The sequence below is a fragment of the Pinus tabuliformis genome, chromosome 7 (genome assembly GCF_031772625.1).
Source record: "Pinus tabuliformis cultivar Carrire ecotype Pingquan chromosome 7, CPIR1, whole genome shotgun sequence".
Classification (NCBI taxonomy): domain Eukaryota; kingdom Viridiplantae; phylum Streptophyta; class Pinopsida; order Pinales; family Pinaceae; genus Pinus; species Pinus tabuliformis.
The window spans coordinates 1,288,440,747-1,288,457,812 of NC_142293.1; the positions used below are offsets into that span (position 1 = coordinate 1,288,440,747).

At 35.5% G+C, this 17,066-nt stretch overlaps 1 protein-coding gene across 1 annotated transcript in view; it reads right to left on the reverse strand.

The window, feature by feature from the left end:
- LOC149252209 (SUMO-activating enzyme subunit 1B-1-like) overlaps positions 1–3,677 on the reverse strand; it is a 313,309-nt gene extending 309,632 nt beyond the window's left edge. The window contains exon 1 of the mRNA XM_089459659.1: positions 3,499–3,677. The gene's annotated coding sequence lies outside the window, so the exon portion shown is untranslated. The remainder of the gene's footprint in view (positions 1–3,498) is intronic.
- Between the last annotated feature and the right edge of the window lie 13,389 nt (positions 3,678–17,066).

Here is a 17,066-nt window from a genome sequence, read left to right on the forward strand (position 1 = left end):
GTGTGAATTGCGAAAGCCCTATTGAACATGTCACTTCTAAAAGGGTTGTTTGACAACAACAATTGTCAAGGCCTCATCCAACAGCGAATCATACCCTCATCACTCTCTCTTACCTTCTTTGGCCTTAAAAGGTTGGTGAGATTGTCCATAGCTTCCAAGCGAATTGAACTTTCTGGCTTCCAATGCCTCTATGGCATTGTTCTCCCATTTCCCCATACCCTATACAGTGTGAAGTGTCATTAGTCTTGGACCAATCTTGATTCTTTCTCTTGTTTCTTCTCTCTTTCCCTTTCTTTCAATTTCTCCAATTATTTAATGGGGAGGTGTGGTAGGCATTCACCTTACTCTATCTTATTATTGTACCTTTTAACCAATCCTAGTGACCTTTTTGGCCATTTGTAAATAATTTTAGACGTGAGACTTGGTGTACTTCCTAGATCTTACAAATAAATGTTGATCAGTTATAGAAATATTAAACTTCCAATTTATTTTAGACTATAAGCCAAATACTACATTATCAATTTTCGTTTTACCTTAACTGATTTGATAAAATATGACACGAAGTTCACAGTACCATGATTCTGAGTGCTAAACTAATGCTATTGTAGTGTTTGAAATGGTTAGGGTTATTACTTAAATCAAACCTATTAACTTAGTTTTTTAGTTGACTTTAATAAATGCATAGCTAAGCTCATTTAGTTTGTCCTTGTGTTTAACCTAGAGTTCGTTAGGTAGATTGACCATAAACTTGACTAACTTATGAAATTATAGGGAAATATGCAAAAGCTTAACAGCAAAAGTGTGGACCACAAAATGTCCTATTACATGTCATAGATATGTGATGTCATTCTATTATCATATTGAACAGAAACAAATTCCTCACTCTAGAAACAGGGATAAACGGGGTTCACTATGGGCAGGAAACTAGGTATATGCATCTACATAAAACAATAGGACAGGGAAATGCAAAGAAAAGGTAACACCATAGAAAACAAGGAAGGAAATGGGAAAGGCAATTTCTGAGGGAAGTAGAAAGGAAGTTCTGTTATTAAAAAGCACATCAGCCTCCACTGGTGTGTATTTCTTTTATGATTCTACCTTGAATGTGGGGTACGTTATAGACAAAAACACATTAGTTCGGTGTGTTCTCAGCTGAAAACTGCCAGAAACTTCAAGCTTCTTCTCAATACACACTAGGAGCTTTCCAAATCATTACGGAAATGCTCTAGAAACGGTGTCCAAATCCAGGATGGTTTCCAAAGCCAGAAGTCCATCCTAAGGCTGCCAGAAACTGCTTCCTAGATTCACTGATTGATTTTGTAATTTATAATATCCATACTATCAATCTTCCTGATTTCATGTGCCAGGATTTCTTTGGGCATGTTTTATAATCACATCATAGCTTTCCATTTGCAGCTATGATCTATGTCATATAAGGCTATAAATACCCACTCAGTCAATTTGTAGTTACCAAGGATGTGGAAGGAGACTTCTCTTTCCAAAAGAGGTTCATAAGACAGGGACTTGTTATGACATTTTGCATTCATTCATTTATATTTACTTCACCTACAATTAATCTATTATGTTCAAGGCCCTTCAACTCCATGCATTCCATTCTTTCATATTAAGCACAATTCCAGTCCTTGCGTAACTTTGATTCATCCCATTATTTCATTATTCAATGCAAAGCCATGAGTGGTAACATGCACATCGTGGCATTCAGGCCATTTCCATGGAGCTGCCATTGTCAGGTTCACTTGGGAATTTTGACAAAGATTTTGAGGACTTGTTGGCAGGTTTTGCAGAATATAGACCACTCTTAATTTCTACGACCACATAATTGCTTGAAGATTCTATTCGAAACAGATATTCATGTTGGCCTTCCGAAAAATTGGGCTCCATTTGACCGTAATAGGATCATTGCTCTAAGGCTCGCAAATGAGGAAAAAGATGATCTACAGTTAACAATCATAGTATTCCTTGGATAGAATATATTTCAAAGTTTTTTGTTGATTGGCCAGAATTAAAGCATTTTCCAGCCAGAAAGTTAGAACACTTAAAATCAATGCAAGATAGGAATAGAAATTAAAGTCAGGATCGAGATTTAATTCTAGAGGTGGCCTGTAACAATGCAAGTTTCAGAGGACTAGAAAAATGCAGTGAGATGATACAAAGTAATCAATAATAGGCCAACTCAGCCAAAAGTTGTTCAAACAGTCATAAAGGTATGTATGAAGTGGCAGAAACATGTTCCTCCTAGAACATTTCCGCAAAAATACAGATTTTATGCATTCACCCATTCTTTTCCTCTCTTGGTTATATTGCCTATAAAATTACTTTGTTTTCCACGCATTCGAACACTCTACTGGAAATTGACTGGATGCTACAACTCAATTTGCATTAAACCAAAACTAGGGCAATTTCATATGCATTTTTTATGTTTGACAGCCTTCTGGGATAATGTGGAGTCTAGACCCATGGAACTCGACTTAATTGACTATCAATACTGTCGGCCTTATGCACTGTACACATTTACAGTAAATATAGTTTTGGTACAACTTGATATGCTCATTTCTAATCAGGTTGAGCTTTGCTTTGCAATGAACAAGGTTTGGGATGGCAATTTCATCGGTTGCCCCCAAAGTATGGCATGCTATTTTTAACTTGACATAAAGATTGGCCCTCCTAACTTTCATATCGGCAGCCTCACTCTCAACACAGGGGCAACCTCTCTCTCAGCACAGGACGAATACGAAGGCTAACAAAGTCGAGCATGAGATTTGAACTCTGAGTAAGCTACAAAAGCAAATGCACTCGGAGAGCGAGCATTTGAAACTAGGGCATCTGGATCTAGATCAGCAATAGCAACTGAAACCAATTCGGGAGATAGAGTGTATGCAACTAATTTCACCGAAACCCAAAGCCGAACATGGACATAAGGCAAATGGGATTCAAGGACTCCACGCTAACTGGACTTACAATTCCTGTCCGCATTCGAATCTTTAGTGCATATAGAAGGGTGAAAATGGTAAAGCTGGAGTCAAGGCTTGGCTACGTTGGTGGCTCCCCAGCAGGGTGGTTTGGTTTTCCCCCATCCGCATTTAAGTTTCGTGAAGAAAACTGTGGGTCAATTTAGAATCTTTAACAGCTAAAGAGAGGAGGCATGGTCGGCGAGAATAAATGCAGTGGAGGATTGTCCGCTTCTTATAGGCTCGAGGAACAGCTAAACACTTGACCAGCTAGTATTTATGCCATATAGTTCTATGATGCAAGCATAGTCTGAAAGTGGGACTGGCAAACTCCAGCAAACAAGGGTAGGAGATTGTAGCACTCTCCGCGTGGGTTTTCTGAGTTCTGCATCGACCTGTCAAAATTTACCCCATCCTACTGACCCAATATATCTGGGAATGGTTGGCATGGTCATGGTGTTACAGGAAAAGGAAACAATGAGAACCAAATAAAATAGAGAGGGAGAGTGTTGAAGGTTCTGATCCTTGCCTTATGGGTTTGCTGCTACTCCTGCTACTTGCTTTATTCTGACGCCTACCCACCTCCCTCCTATTTTCTTTGAGCTTTCATATGCCAATTCTCTACCTTGGAAGAGATACGTCTTTCGTAAGGAACACGAGCTGTCAAACTCTTCCCTCCATTTGTTTTCGTGGTTTACTTTATTATAACTACATACCTCATAAGTAGGCACGCGTCAAACTCTTCCCTCCATTTGTTTTCCTGGTTTCCCTCTGTATCTAAATACCTCATAAGTGGGCACGCCACATTGATTCCCTTGTGGACGCCGCTTCAAATTTTTCATATTAGGATGGTTAATTAAAACTGTAAGGTAAAATTGAAAAGATTAAATTTATTCATTTAGAGTTTTTATTTTCAACAAAAATGATGTTTTAGGTTTTTGTTTGTTTTTTAATTAATGATTAAAATGATAGTGTAAATTTAACACTGACTAAAGGAAGATTATTAATATCCCGTAAATTTTAACTAATAGTTTAAAATTAATATCTTGGTAAATTTTATAATTTTAAGTAAATTAAAGGAGATAAATTTATCATAAGATCATTTAAGTCCGATGTGATTGAATTTTAAAATATTTAGAAATGCTTTATTTTATTCTCAATTATTTAAGGAGGTTTGGAAATATTTTATTTATTTTTGAAGTATGGGAAATATTGTTACATAATATTAATCTATATATATGTTGTATTAATTTTAAATTCGAATTCAAGCTTTGTGATCTGTTTCAGAATGTATAAAATATTTTTCAGAAGAAATTACATTGAAGATTTTACATTTAAATTTGTAAAATAAAAAGATTGTTAATTTTATTATATGTGACTATATTAATAATAATAATTTATTTGAAAATAAAAATATGAATAAACTTAACAATAATAAAAATAATATAAGTTGATTTAAAGTAAATTTAGTTTTTGAATTAGAATAAAAAATTGAAAAGATTATTAAAATAATAATAAATATTTACTTTCCCTGAAAGAGGTGACTCTTGAGACAAATAGGGAGAGGGGTGGGTTGTCGACGTCCCACCTGGTTGAAGAACCTGGGGATGTGGCAACTTATCCCCAAGGTGTTTAATGTGCTTTGGTGGTCTGCAAGACCATATCGTTTATGAGATTTAATATGACAGAACATTGTCTTGAAGAGTGGAGGTGGTGGACAATGTGTGCAGTTTACGAGCCTGCAACTTGTGTGGAAGAGGACGATAACAGGGCTTCCCCCATGGCAATTTTCATGCTCAACATTTTTGCTTATGGATTGTTACATGTCAGCCTGCACAGTCTAGTGTGGGAAGGGAGGATGGTAGGTGAAGCTTTTCTACTCTAGTAACGGGGGAATTGTGTTGGTTCGAGGCTCAAATGCATAGAAACAGATGTAGTCCAATTGGATGTTTAGTTTAGAGCGGTGGCGCTTTCCTTCAAATGCTTGAAAAAACACAAATCTGGGGGTAACTTCCTTTTGTTTCTCAACAATGGTTTTGGAATGGTATGTTTTTTCTATTTGCAGGTCTCTCTGCACTTACAATGCGCAAGGAAGAGAAGAAGTGTTGTTGTTGTTTCGTGGTGTGAGGAGGTTCTAGCTTTTGGTCTCTTGGGTTGGTATTGAAGGTGAAAGCTCAAGCGCCTATGGTCATCTATACTCGTATGTCTATAATTCTCAATTGTTTTCTATCTACCTGAATTTGGGTTTATCGGTATTTACCTGGAGTGTGATTTTGTCTTACTCTGTGAAGCCTTATTGTAAGCCCCCCTTATGGTGTTGTTGGAAGAGTTAGACTAAATGGTGTTCAGAATTTTCTAGCTCTTACTTTATTGTGTTGGATTATCTGAAGTCTTATCCTTATGGTGTTGTTGAAAGAGTTGGATTGAATTGTGTTTAGTTTTTTCTAGCTATTTCTCTATTGTGTTGGCTTATCTAAAGTCCTATTTGGATTACCCACCGCCTAAAAGCAATTGTCTTTGTAATTTTAGTGGTAGAGGGAGGGACGTTGTTCTGGAAGCTATCTGGGCGCGGGACGTGGGGAAATTCAAGAATCCCCCCATCTATTATGGTTCTCACGATGGTTTTTCAGTTCCTAGAGATTTGTTTTTCATGTTAGCACTCCGTAAATTTCTCCAGGTTGAGGAGAGAAATCTCATAGGTAACCACAAACCACTTTTAGACTAAGGTCTAGTCCCACTAGCCTTGGAGAGGGCTCTCTCGCTATGTTCTTCTATCAAGCAATTGAATGACTTAAAGGGATTTTGGGTTTTAGGTTGGTTATGATAATCAGAGTGAAAAAGTTTTTAAAATTGTGGCTACAAGGTGAAAGAGAGATTCCATTGGGCATGGAGTCAAAATAATATTTCAGTAACCAATCACAATCAATAGAGCAGTTTGAACTAGGGCAAGGTAGGCAGACTTCTGGATCTACAAAATTTGTTGTAGTATGGTTGAGATGAAATGAGAGTGAGGATCCATTAAATATAAAGCATGTATAAATGAATCTTATATCTAACTTTAGAAGAAAACACTGAAATTGTTTGACAAGCATGAGCAGGTTACCAATGTAAAATTTGCAGCATAATTTTCTTTCAAACAATTAAGAAGCAAAGGCACATGTGAAAACTAGAAGGGAAGACAAATCACAAAGAGAGGCACATCACCATTATGTCTGACACAAGAATCCTGGAACAAAATAGTCCATGTGTTGATGTACTGATCACTGCTTTAAAACTTTCTCCATTGTTTACAAAGTTTTCTCTTTTCACTCCTGAATTCCTTTTTTACATGTCTTTACATCATTAAATACAATAAGGAATTCGAAATTACCACTCTATGTGGTCGAATTCACTTCACAAAAGTAGAATAGTCTAGATGCAATGCATCTGCAGAAAAGTAGGAACTACCATATCGAAGTTATCACAATTTAGAAACATCATTGATTTAAAACTTAAAATAGTTTAGAAACATCATGTCTGGAAACTCAACTAAACTAAATTATCCAACCAGCAAAATCACTTCTAGAAGGTCCCAAAATACAAATTTACAAAAATAACCATGACTGATAAACTTGCGCAACAAAGGGGACTGATATGTTTGCGCAGCAGAGGGGACCGAATTTCTGGAAAAATAAGGTTCAAAGACGAGCTCATATATCTTGAATCCTGACAGATTTTACAAAAACGAAGGAGGTTTTTGTAGATGGTTGTGTCCTTGAGAGAAACCCCTCTCAGTTTCCAAATATTCTTCTCCAACTTTTCACAATCTGTGCAGAAACTGAAAGAGGTTTTCGTTCTTTAGCCTGTGCTTGGAAAAAACCTCTTTCAGTTTTCCGAAATTCAGCTCCATTTGGTCAGAAACGACGTTTACAAATGATGACATAAACAGTCATTTTAGTAGCAAATTCGCAGTGACTGTTTGAACTCGACCTGCAACCTCTCCTTTGGCTTTCTCAATGATGTCTTTCACTTTCAACTTGCTCTAGAGCTCAAACCAGACTTTGGATGAGATAAAATGAGAGAAGTTTCAAACAATTTTGAATTTTTAAGCCGCCCAAAGCCCTCTCATGTCATGATGATGAAATTTGAAATCATGGAGGTATGAGAGATATAAACCACTAACAAACCCATGACATGACCCCTTCCACTCTAATAATGACCCCTCATGGACTATTGAACCTTCACAAATTCGACCTTTACAAATATTTTGACCTTTTTACACAAGGGACTCTTTAGAATATGACAAATAGTGACTCATAGGCTAAAATTGACAAATAGACCTCCAAAATGAAATAGTAAGATAAGCAAATACTTTGATTCCTAGACTATAGGACCCTAACAAGTTGCAGCCTCAATCCCTTGTTGTTACTTGGTTGTGTATGTTTCTGGTCCAATGGTATAGTAGTGCAATTCCGTTTTTCTAAGGGAATTCATGGTAAGTCTGGGTTACGATGGTGTCTTGCAAATTGAAGGAAGAGGTATGAGGTGATCATTGCACCACTCTCTCCTGTGCAGGCATGGATGGAAGCTTCTTTGAGTCATCCTCTGTCCAGAACAAGTCATCAATCTGAAATATATGTGGTGTGGCATACTTCTAGTGGATTAGATCTTGCTTGTTGTCTTCATTATTTGTTTCAGACTCCAAAGCGACTATCTCCTGCCTTAATGCCACGTCAGAGGGCGCAGGTGAAGAAGGGGGCAACATATTATCAAGAGAAAGCCCAAAGGGGGCATACCTGTATGCATCATTGTTTAGAGTACTTCACTAAGCAATTCCAGGACCTGACACCAGGCCTTATTCAGGAAGAAATCACTAGAGTTGAGGGAGAAGAATCCATTCACAGAGCCCCCTCTCAGACATTGAGGTCTTGTTAGAATGGGTTGATTGGATCCCTAATACAGGGCACACTAGGGTCGTTTTAACCAGTACATCTAAATGATATACCTTTCTTGGCAGATGAAATTCATGTTGGGGTGAACATTGGTGGAACGACAAGAGCATAGGAAGGATGTCCTTCGTTCATTGGAGTGCCTTCACCGTCATTTGAGAGCGTGGACTGTAGACTAAACATAATAAAGTGACACCTTAGTATTTCCCCCTCGTGCTTGGAACTGCTCATGAAAGCCCAAAGGAGCAGGTACAGGTTGCAGTCTCAGATTCATATCCCTCAACATAGCTATCTCATGTCTATGTTTTATGTATCTTATGTTAATAGTATTTCCACGAAATGTGTCTCGGGACATATTTCTAGTTATATTTAGAATTTTGTAGTGCCTTGTTATTTTCAATTATCATTGTCCTCTCTACGGAGAGTAATTTTCTAACCATGGTCAGGTCTCCCTAATGAGAGACTGGCAAGACAAATCTCTCTTGATGTAATCACAATTTCACCTCAAAAAAAAATAGTAATAAAGATTTGCTTTTGATTGGGAGTTAAAAAATGTTTATTTAAGTAGTTTGTCATAAGAAAAGTAATGAATATTTATTTATATTCATGAGTTATTAAGTAGAAATATTATTGGAAAAGTAATGAATATTTATTTATATTCATGAGTTATTAAGTAGAAATAGTATTGTTTTTTATTAATTTGCAATGTACAAAAAAAAATATTACTCTATTCATAATTGGTTGTATTCCTAGGTACTTTAGGACCCATTATGAGAGATATTGTAAAATAATATAATTTAGGTGATAATGAACATTTTTACATGATAGATTTTTTTTATTATATATATGTACATATGTACATGACAACATCTAAAAAACAAATCATTATAATTCCATCTTAAGCCTAGATTTCAAATCTATCAAGTACCAAGAATAATAAAATGTCTTAAGGTGTGATTTTTTTTTTTTAATCATTTAATTCCATATCATGTATTAACTAGCCTAAGATCCATCTCAAATCTATCACGCTTAGAGAGGGATCAAATCCCTAGAGATGCAAACCTTTTCTCAAGTTCTACACTCCAAAAAAAGAAAAATACAGGTAAATACCAATCAAATTTAACCACTAACTACTCTGGAAAGGTTTCTCGCTTTGGATAGGCCTTTGGATATGGTTCCGGTGGAGACTCTCAAAGGCAAGTGGCTTCGATTTTGGCAGCGGCGAGGTTTCCCGTTATGTTTCGGGCAATTGCAACAATGGTAGAAGTTGTGTGTCTAGATAGGGTTCTGCAGTTGTTATATTTCGAAAGTATTTGTCAAATTTTTACTTATTCTACCATTATCTTATTACAATTTTAAGAACAAGACATAATTATGGATATCACTTAATTTTTAAAATCTTCAAATTAATGAATGGCTAAGTTTGAAAAATTAATTATAAATTTGAAAAAACCGTACATGATATATGTGTTTTCTTATTAATTAAATATGTGTTTTTTAATGTTAAATGGACGAGTGTCAAGTCTACGTTGAGCACGAATGGAATCACACATCACCCTCGTATTAGGCTGTAAAATGCACCTCTCAAGGCCATTATTTCATATTAAATGATTGAAAAATTACACTTTCAAGAAGGAAAACACATAAGAGGTATGATTTATATTTGTGTAGGGAGATAACAACTTCTTGCCTTGTCCCCAGACTAGATCAATTGTAGTAATTATATTTATGCCAATAAGCATGTCTATTTTGGAATAGGGCTTCGAGAATTTTAATTTAATACCAATAATTATTAAGTGGGTGATAGGGATTTAACCTCCATAGAATCTTCTAGAATATTCTTATTAGTATACACAAATCAAACTCAAATATTTATTTCCAAAGTAGTTATGTCTTTGTTGTCATTTAATTAAAATTTATTAATTAAAAAAATGTCATATGAAATGAGTTATGATTTTTTGGGTGTAATGTCCCTTAATAATAAATAATAAATAATAAATTATAATATTAAATAAATAATAAACAATAAATAAAAAATAGTAATAGTAAATAAATATTAAATATTAATAAATTAATTACATGCTCTAAATAAAAATAAACAAAAAAATAGTAAAAATTAGTAAAGTTATCGAAAAGTAAAAACAAAGAAATAAAACAAGAAAGCAGTAAGTTGTATGTTGACACATGGAGGGTGTGCATGTGGTTCCCCTTCCAAGGCTTGCTCTATTTAAGAGATGGTATGGAAGATGAGAGGCATTCTATCATTCCATGATTCCACCATCCATTCTCTTGGGAGAATAGTGTTCTAAGACAAAGGATTCCTTGGCAGTAGTACGTTGATTGAGGGCTCGGGGGTGGCCAGTTGTAGCAAGTTTTTGTGCAACTGAGCCTACGGTTGGGTGGAGAGTCGTCCCCATAACCTTGTTGCAGTTAGAAGACTTCAATTCAACCCAGAAAACACAAGTAAGTATCTCTACTTATAGTTTTGAATTTTGATGTTAATTAGTTGATAATTGCATGTTGATTATAAATTGCTAGATTAATCTAATTAATTATGTGTTGATATTTCGGGGATGTTACATTGGGCATGTGGTATTGGTAAGCGTAAGGAAGTCTATTTACAAATTAATAATTTTCATGATAAAATAAGGATGAATCTCCATGGTTAAATAGCTTGTTATATATATATATATATATATATATGTTAATTATTTTTATCATTAATAATAATAACAATTATTTTTATGATGTCTTTAACTCTAAAATAAATCAAATATAATAATTATATTTAAAACATATTTAACTTACTCCCTGATGGGGGTGGCTCGGGAGGTGGCCTATAGCTCCCCCCACACGAAATTAATGTTGATTAAACTTGGTGAACACGCTTCACTTGGCGCTCGTCCAAGGAAGGCTCTACAGAACCTTTGGAGTTTAATTGTCATGAATCTGGTCATGAGGCATCTTTATGGGAATTGGGAGATGAAGGATAGGTCTGTGGAGAAATGAGTTTTTACAGGCGCGTTGGGGTGGCTACCGTCCTGAGCCATTCCTTGCGCTTTTGTTGAAGATATTGACGGTCTGTTATGTCTAGGTCTGTGGAGAAATGAATTTTTATAGGCATGTTGGGTGGCTACTGACCTAGCCATTCCTCGCTCTCTGGTTGAAGATATCGACGATTTTCTATGTTTGCAAGAAATTAGGTGATGTTGTGGCTCTGTGGGTGGAGCAAGGGGTAATCATCTAGGACCCGGGAGCATGAAGCTTAAAGCGTCAAACAATAATCTTGTGCAAAGAGTGAGGTTCGAGACTTTGGTGCTCTGCGCAAGTGTTGGCGAGTGTTGGGTCTTCGGGGTGATAGTTGCAAGAGTTGGCGATAACCTCTCTCTGAAGTTTGGTTGCCGACCATGGCCCAAGATGTTCTTACTTTCAGCAGTAAAGGTACATGTTTTCTGTCAAATTTCCATTGCACTCTGGTTTCTGAATTGGGGGGTTTCTAGTGTGGCATTTGAAGATTTTTGGGGCTTGGTCATACCAGCCAGCCAATGGGGGCAGCGACACCTTCATGTTGCTGCCTATATTTTCTTTATGTCGATATTGGTCAAAGGAGGTTTAGTTTGGTGGGGGTGGGAAGATTTTGGCACCTTACTGTTAAGGGAAAAACCTAGTCGTGCTCAGCTGTTGGGGAGGAGAGTGTATCATGGTGTGTAGAGTCAAGCCACCAAGCTAATTGAGTGGGGAGCGGACGGTCCAACTAGCAAGGGGATTTGGGTGCACAGGGGGTTTCGACAAGCCTTCCTTCTTGTCAACTAGGACTTTGGGTTGCATTGGTCGTGTGGGCAAGGTGGTGGTCACTACGTGGAACAGTTGGATGAGGAGGAAGTGATAGATCAACATCAGGTTGCTTCGCTGGGTCAGATTGACCTCCCGCCGCCATTTGATGTTTTAGAAGAGCAACTCCGATAAGTGTCAACAACGGTGGAGCAACTGGCCCGTAATAAACATGATGATCACAATGAGCTCATTGCTTTGATGAACGACTTGCAACACAATCAGTGACACGTGATGGATATGTTAGTCTCCCTTCAACATGGGCAGAAGCAACTGGACAACTTCGAAGGGCGGTTGGCACATATGGAGGCTCATGTACATGAAGCTTTCCAGCAGCCATGTGGCCATGAGCCAGATGATGTGGCTCCAGGTAATTTTGTTGGTTAACGTTGTTGGTGGGTTATATTATGGTCCTTGGACGATTCTGGTATTTTTGGGAAATCCAGGTTGGGTATCTGAGTTTTGAACAACTATTGTCAGTATCTTTTTGTCATTACCACCTAACCAACAAGTCTAGTAGGAATGAGACCAAGGGCATTTTGAAAATATGCTTCTCACGATGTAATATTTTCATGAATTAATAGATTTTGTCGATACACACACACACAATAGACTAACTATAATAATTATATTTATATTCTTTTGTGCATGCAAAAAAGCCCACGATTCATTAAACATTCCACTCCAAACATCTTATAATCTCAGTTAGCCTTTCCTTAAAAATATATTTACATTGAGCCAATTTTTTAGATAAAACTATGTGAATATTTCAAGTGAACACTCCACCCATCATCAAAAACCAGAGAATTGAATGATCACGAATAAGTGCTGAGGGAAAAAGTGAATCAACAAATTGAAATAAAATCATATAATAAAAATAATTGTTAAGAGAAACATTCAAGTCAACAAATTGAAATAACAAAGGAAATGAAAATTAAAAATGAAATATAAAGAATTACAAAAATAGAGAGAATACTAAGGTTGAGTGGAAAAATAAGGGAACCTAAGCGATAGACTAGAAATAGTTAAGGAAAAACACGAATTTCATTAAACAATCTAACTTTATCAGGAAATAAGAACGTCAAATAAGAACGTCTAAATAAGAAGGGATATGAATATTGATATTAAGATGAAGAGGAAAGAAAATAAATTAAGGTTATTATAAAAATGAATAGATATACTAAATTAGAAAAATATATAAATAAATTTAATTTAAAAGTAACGAATATATGGATAAAAGATAGGAGGGAGGGGAGGAATAATAACAAACAAGGAAATAAAATAAAATTAAGGACTAAAAGATAAAAAGAGAATAAAATATATAAGATGGAACAAAGGAGAATGGGGGAGCAAATTATTTAGTAAGATGGTGGATAACCAGCTGTTAAGAATGACTTAATTTCAAATGATCTTCTCGATTAAAGTTGTGAGGGTGATTGTCTATTTCGAGGGCCTCCTTAATGATTATGGAATTGTAAAATGGAACAAGTTGAATACTCTATATAAATAATATGTGAAAGAGAGAATCTATATAATAATTTTTAAATCTTATATAAATATGATTAAATTTCAAGTAAATTTATTTTAAAAGTACATAACATGTTATTATAGTGTGAGGAGTAACAGTGGTAATTCCAGGTGATGTGGTTTTCCTTGAATAACAATGATGACTCGGTCTGCATTCGTGAATAGCAACCAATAATGATTATCCTCGCTACTGGTTAGAGAACTGAGTTATGATAGGTTTTCCCGCTGATTAAAAAAGGTGTAGTCGAACAACAGAATAGCCTTTTCACGGGAATATACAATTTCAAGCAAGCTTGTGTTTTTGTTGTTGTTTAAAATACATTTTAAAATGCATAAATGGATTCAACATCCTCAAAAACCCTTGGAGCACTTGAATTCTACAAATTAAACAACTTAAACTCAAGTTTTTAAAAATCTTTGCCGCATTTTGGTTAAAATTAACCAGAATAAATGTCTAGAAAAGATCATTTCGTATATTAGTTAGTTTATGCGATTAAAAAATGGCGTAGTCTAACTTAAAAATGAAATAACTTTTTTCACTGGAATTTGGTGATACAATTTCAAGCAAGATTGTGATTTGTGTTGTTGTTTAAAATACATTTTCTAATACATAAATGGATTCATCACCTTGGAAAACCTCCAGGACACTCGAATTCGATAGATTAAACAACTTAAACTCGAGTTTTTAAAAATCTCTAAAATACCCTTAGAAAGGCCATTTCATCTACAAGTTAGACTACGCCTTAAAAAATAATGCGAGGCATAGTAAATTTGATAAATGTTCTTTATAAAATTTGAATTATATCACTAAGTAATATAATTATTATGAAATTCATGTTGGTTTATGAGTTAAGTACTACATATTTAAAACTATAATTGAAATATAATAAATATGAGAAATTAATGAAATATTGTTTTTTTAAGATCTAGGTAGTAATGTTGGATGGAGAATGATTTGTTCAACTAGGATTGGCCCGATAAAGTCTCAACATGTTTTTATCCCATACAGAGGTTCTCACTCTCAAACTCTCTCCCTGAAATTTAAACCAATAACATAATAAAACTTAACCTTACATAAACTAACTAATTTACGCATCATAAATAAACTAAAAAAACATTCTTATACAAATAAGATTAAGATTTGTGTAACAATCTTAATGACCAAAAAAAATGTTATATCAATAACATTTGTGCAACAATAATAATCACCATTATTTTTTACATTGATCTAAAAGGCTTCGTCTATAGATGTGGCAAATTTGCCCGAACGACAAAAAATGTCGAAATCTGACCAAAAAAAAGTCAAAAAATCTTGTAGTAGGACTGTTTGAATTGTGTTTTTTTTTGTGGAAATGAATTTCACACTATCAAAAACTCCTTAGGGCACCCAAAGTCTTGAAGTTTGACCGTTGTAACCTAGCAAAATTGGTACCATAATTTTCAGAGCAAATTTCAAATTTGAAAATTGATTAGACTATAGAGCTCTAAAATACAAACATTCTTATCCCATGGCACATGCTCACAGGCGTTGCAGTATTGCCTCCTGGTTATAATGACTATATAGTGGAAAGTCACATTTGTGTTGAGGGCACAATGTCCCTTTCTCACCTTGCTGTACAATAACCTTTCAAAATCTTGTGCCTCAAGCTCCCGATAAGGTTTGAAAATAGTTGTTGAACCCCGTAACATGAAGATCGTACATTGTAATAAAAATCCAAAGTCAAGTAGAGCCTCTTTCAGGGCGTTTTCAGTGCAAAAGAGATTGAAATTTGCGAAGGTCCTCTTGCAGACTCAAATGCACCTGTGGCCCTAGAAAATTGCCTTGGAAATGAGAGCCGTTGAGAGCTTGTTTAACACACATCAACATCATTCTGCATCAAGCAGTGTATATGCTCCATTCTCCATAGATCAATCTATGAAGTCTATCAAGGTAATAACGAGAAAAAGCTCGAGTCGTGTAACACTGACAGTACCTAATCTTGGGTGACTCTCTACTGAGAGGAAAGAGGTCGGGTTGAGGTTAGCAAATGTGCATCGGGATCGAAGAAACTAAACCGAAGGCCATAAATATTTTTTTATGGGTGTTGGAACTGTCTTTGCTTTCAGCAAATTTTGGAGCATTTTTAGGTGGAAAGTCTCGAATATTGGAAATAAAAGGATATCTGTTGCATAGATCCGAAGGCAGGGAATTATTTAGTAAAATATGCAGGGGATTCAAAGTTTTCAGAGCAAAACGAGAAAATCTAAAGAAAGTACAATCTATTCACTAAAGTAAGTTCATCACGCACCTTGTTGACGATGGGGAATTATTTAGTAAGATAAGCAGACGATTCCGAGTTTTCTGAACAAAAAATTCAGGAAGATTGCTGCAAAGAAAGTATGTTTATCACGTACTGTTTTGACAAAATGTATTTCTGGATAAAGAAAGTTGTTTCTTGGAATCCTTCACTGCAAATCAAGCGATGGCCATTCCAATCTTCCTTTCATCATCAAAGCTATGGCTACTCTTTGGAGCTTGCCTCTGACTGATGCAGATGAAGGGAACCCTGTGTACGTGAAGGGAGTAGCTTTATTAGTTTCAGAATGACTGATGCAGATGAAGGGAACCCTGTCTACGTGAAGGGAGTAGCTTTATTAGTTTCAGAATGCCCTTGGCAGCTTCGTCATATTCAAACTGATCACAAGTCCCCCGCCCTGAATATGAAACGCGGCACCGACTTTGGAGCTTTCCAAGGGCATAGTGAATTTTTTTAATTTTAATTTTTTTTTCTTCTTTTCTTCTTCTGGTTGTGGTAACATCGTTAGGTGTTAATTTTTCAAAGTGTTCTATGCTGATATACTTAAAACAATTTCATTTAATTTTATTCACTTATCCAAGAGCGCAGTGAATTTTTTTAATTTTAATTTTTTTTTCTTTCTTTTCTTCTTGTGGTTGTGGTAACATCGTTAGGTGTTAATTTTTCAAAGTGTTCTATGCTGATATACTTAAAACAATTTCATTTAATTTTATTCACTCTAGTAAACTATAGGTATAATAATAAACAATAATACACCATAGGAGATAACCAAACACATTGAGACATAATGATTTTGGTCAAAGTCACGGAAAAACTTTACGGGGGAAATTCAAAATCAATCTCTTTTTTTTTTTTTTTTTTCTATTAGTCAATCAATGTTTAATTTGAGATACATAGTATAAATAGTACATTCATAAACAAGTCAAAGTCAAACTTTGACTTCCTAGTCAACCAAGTCAAAACCAATCCAATGAGAGAGATAGTCAAATCTGGTCAAAGATAACAGTCTGCAACAGAGGGCCGAAACTCAGCCGAAGGAAGCTCAGTCAAATGCCTTAGTTAACCTGTGGCCAATGTCTAGGAAAACCTTCGATCAACGCCTAAAAAATAGTGGCAAGGATTCGGTCAACACAATCAAAGATTCGGTCTCCAAGTACATTGAAAGATTTGGTCAAAATAGAGTCAAAATATCCTACAAGTTTTGGTCAATTTCCATAGTGAAACTCTAGTCAAATAATGTGGTCAACCACAAAAAATGTGTCCCGAAATTTGGTCAACATAAAGATAATATTCTAGGAATATTTAGCCTTCTTCCATAGTCAAAGTGCTCAGTGAAATTAGCATAAAGTAGCCTAAGTCAAAGAAAGTCAATGTTGGTCAATGCAAGTAGAAACAAATCAAAAAGTCAATTTCATTCAAACAAATAAAGCATCCTTCTCCTTCGCACATGTGAGCTTGATCTGCGAATTTCAGAGATGATTTGATGTGTGATGTGTGACTCCAAATGAGGTCAA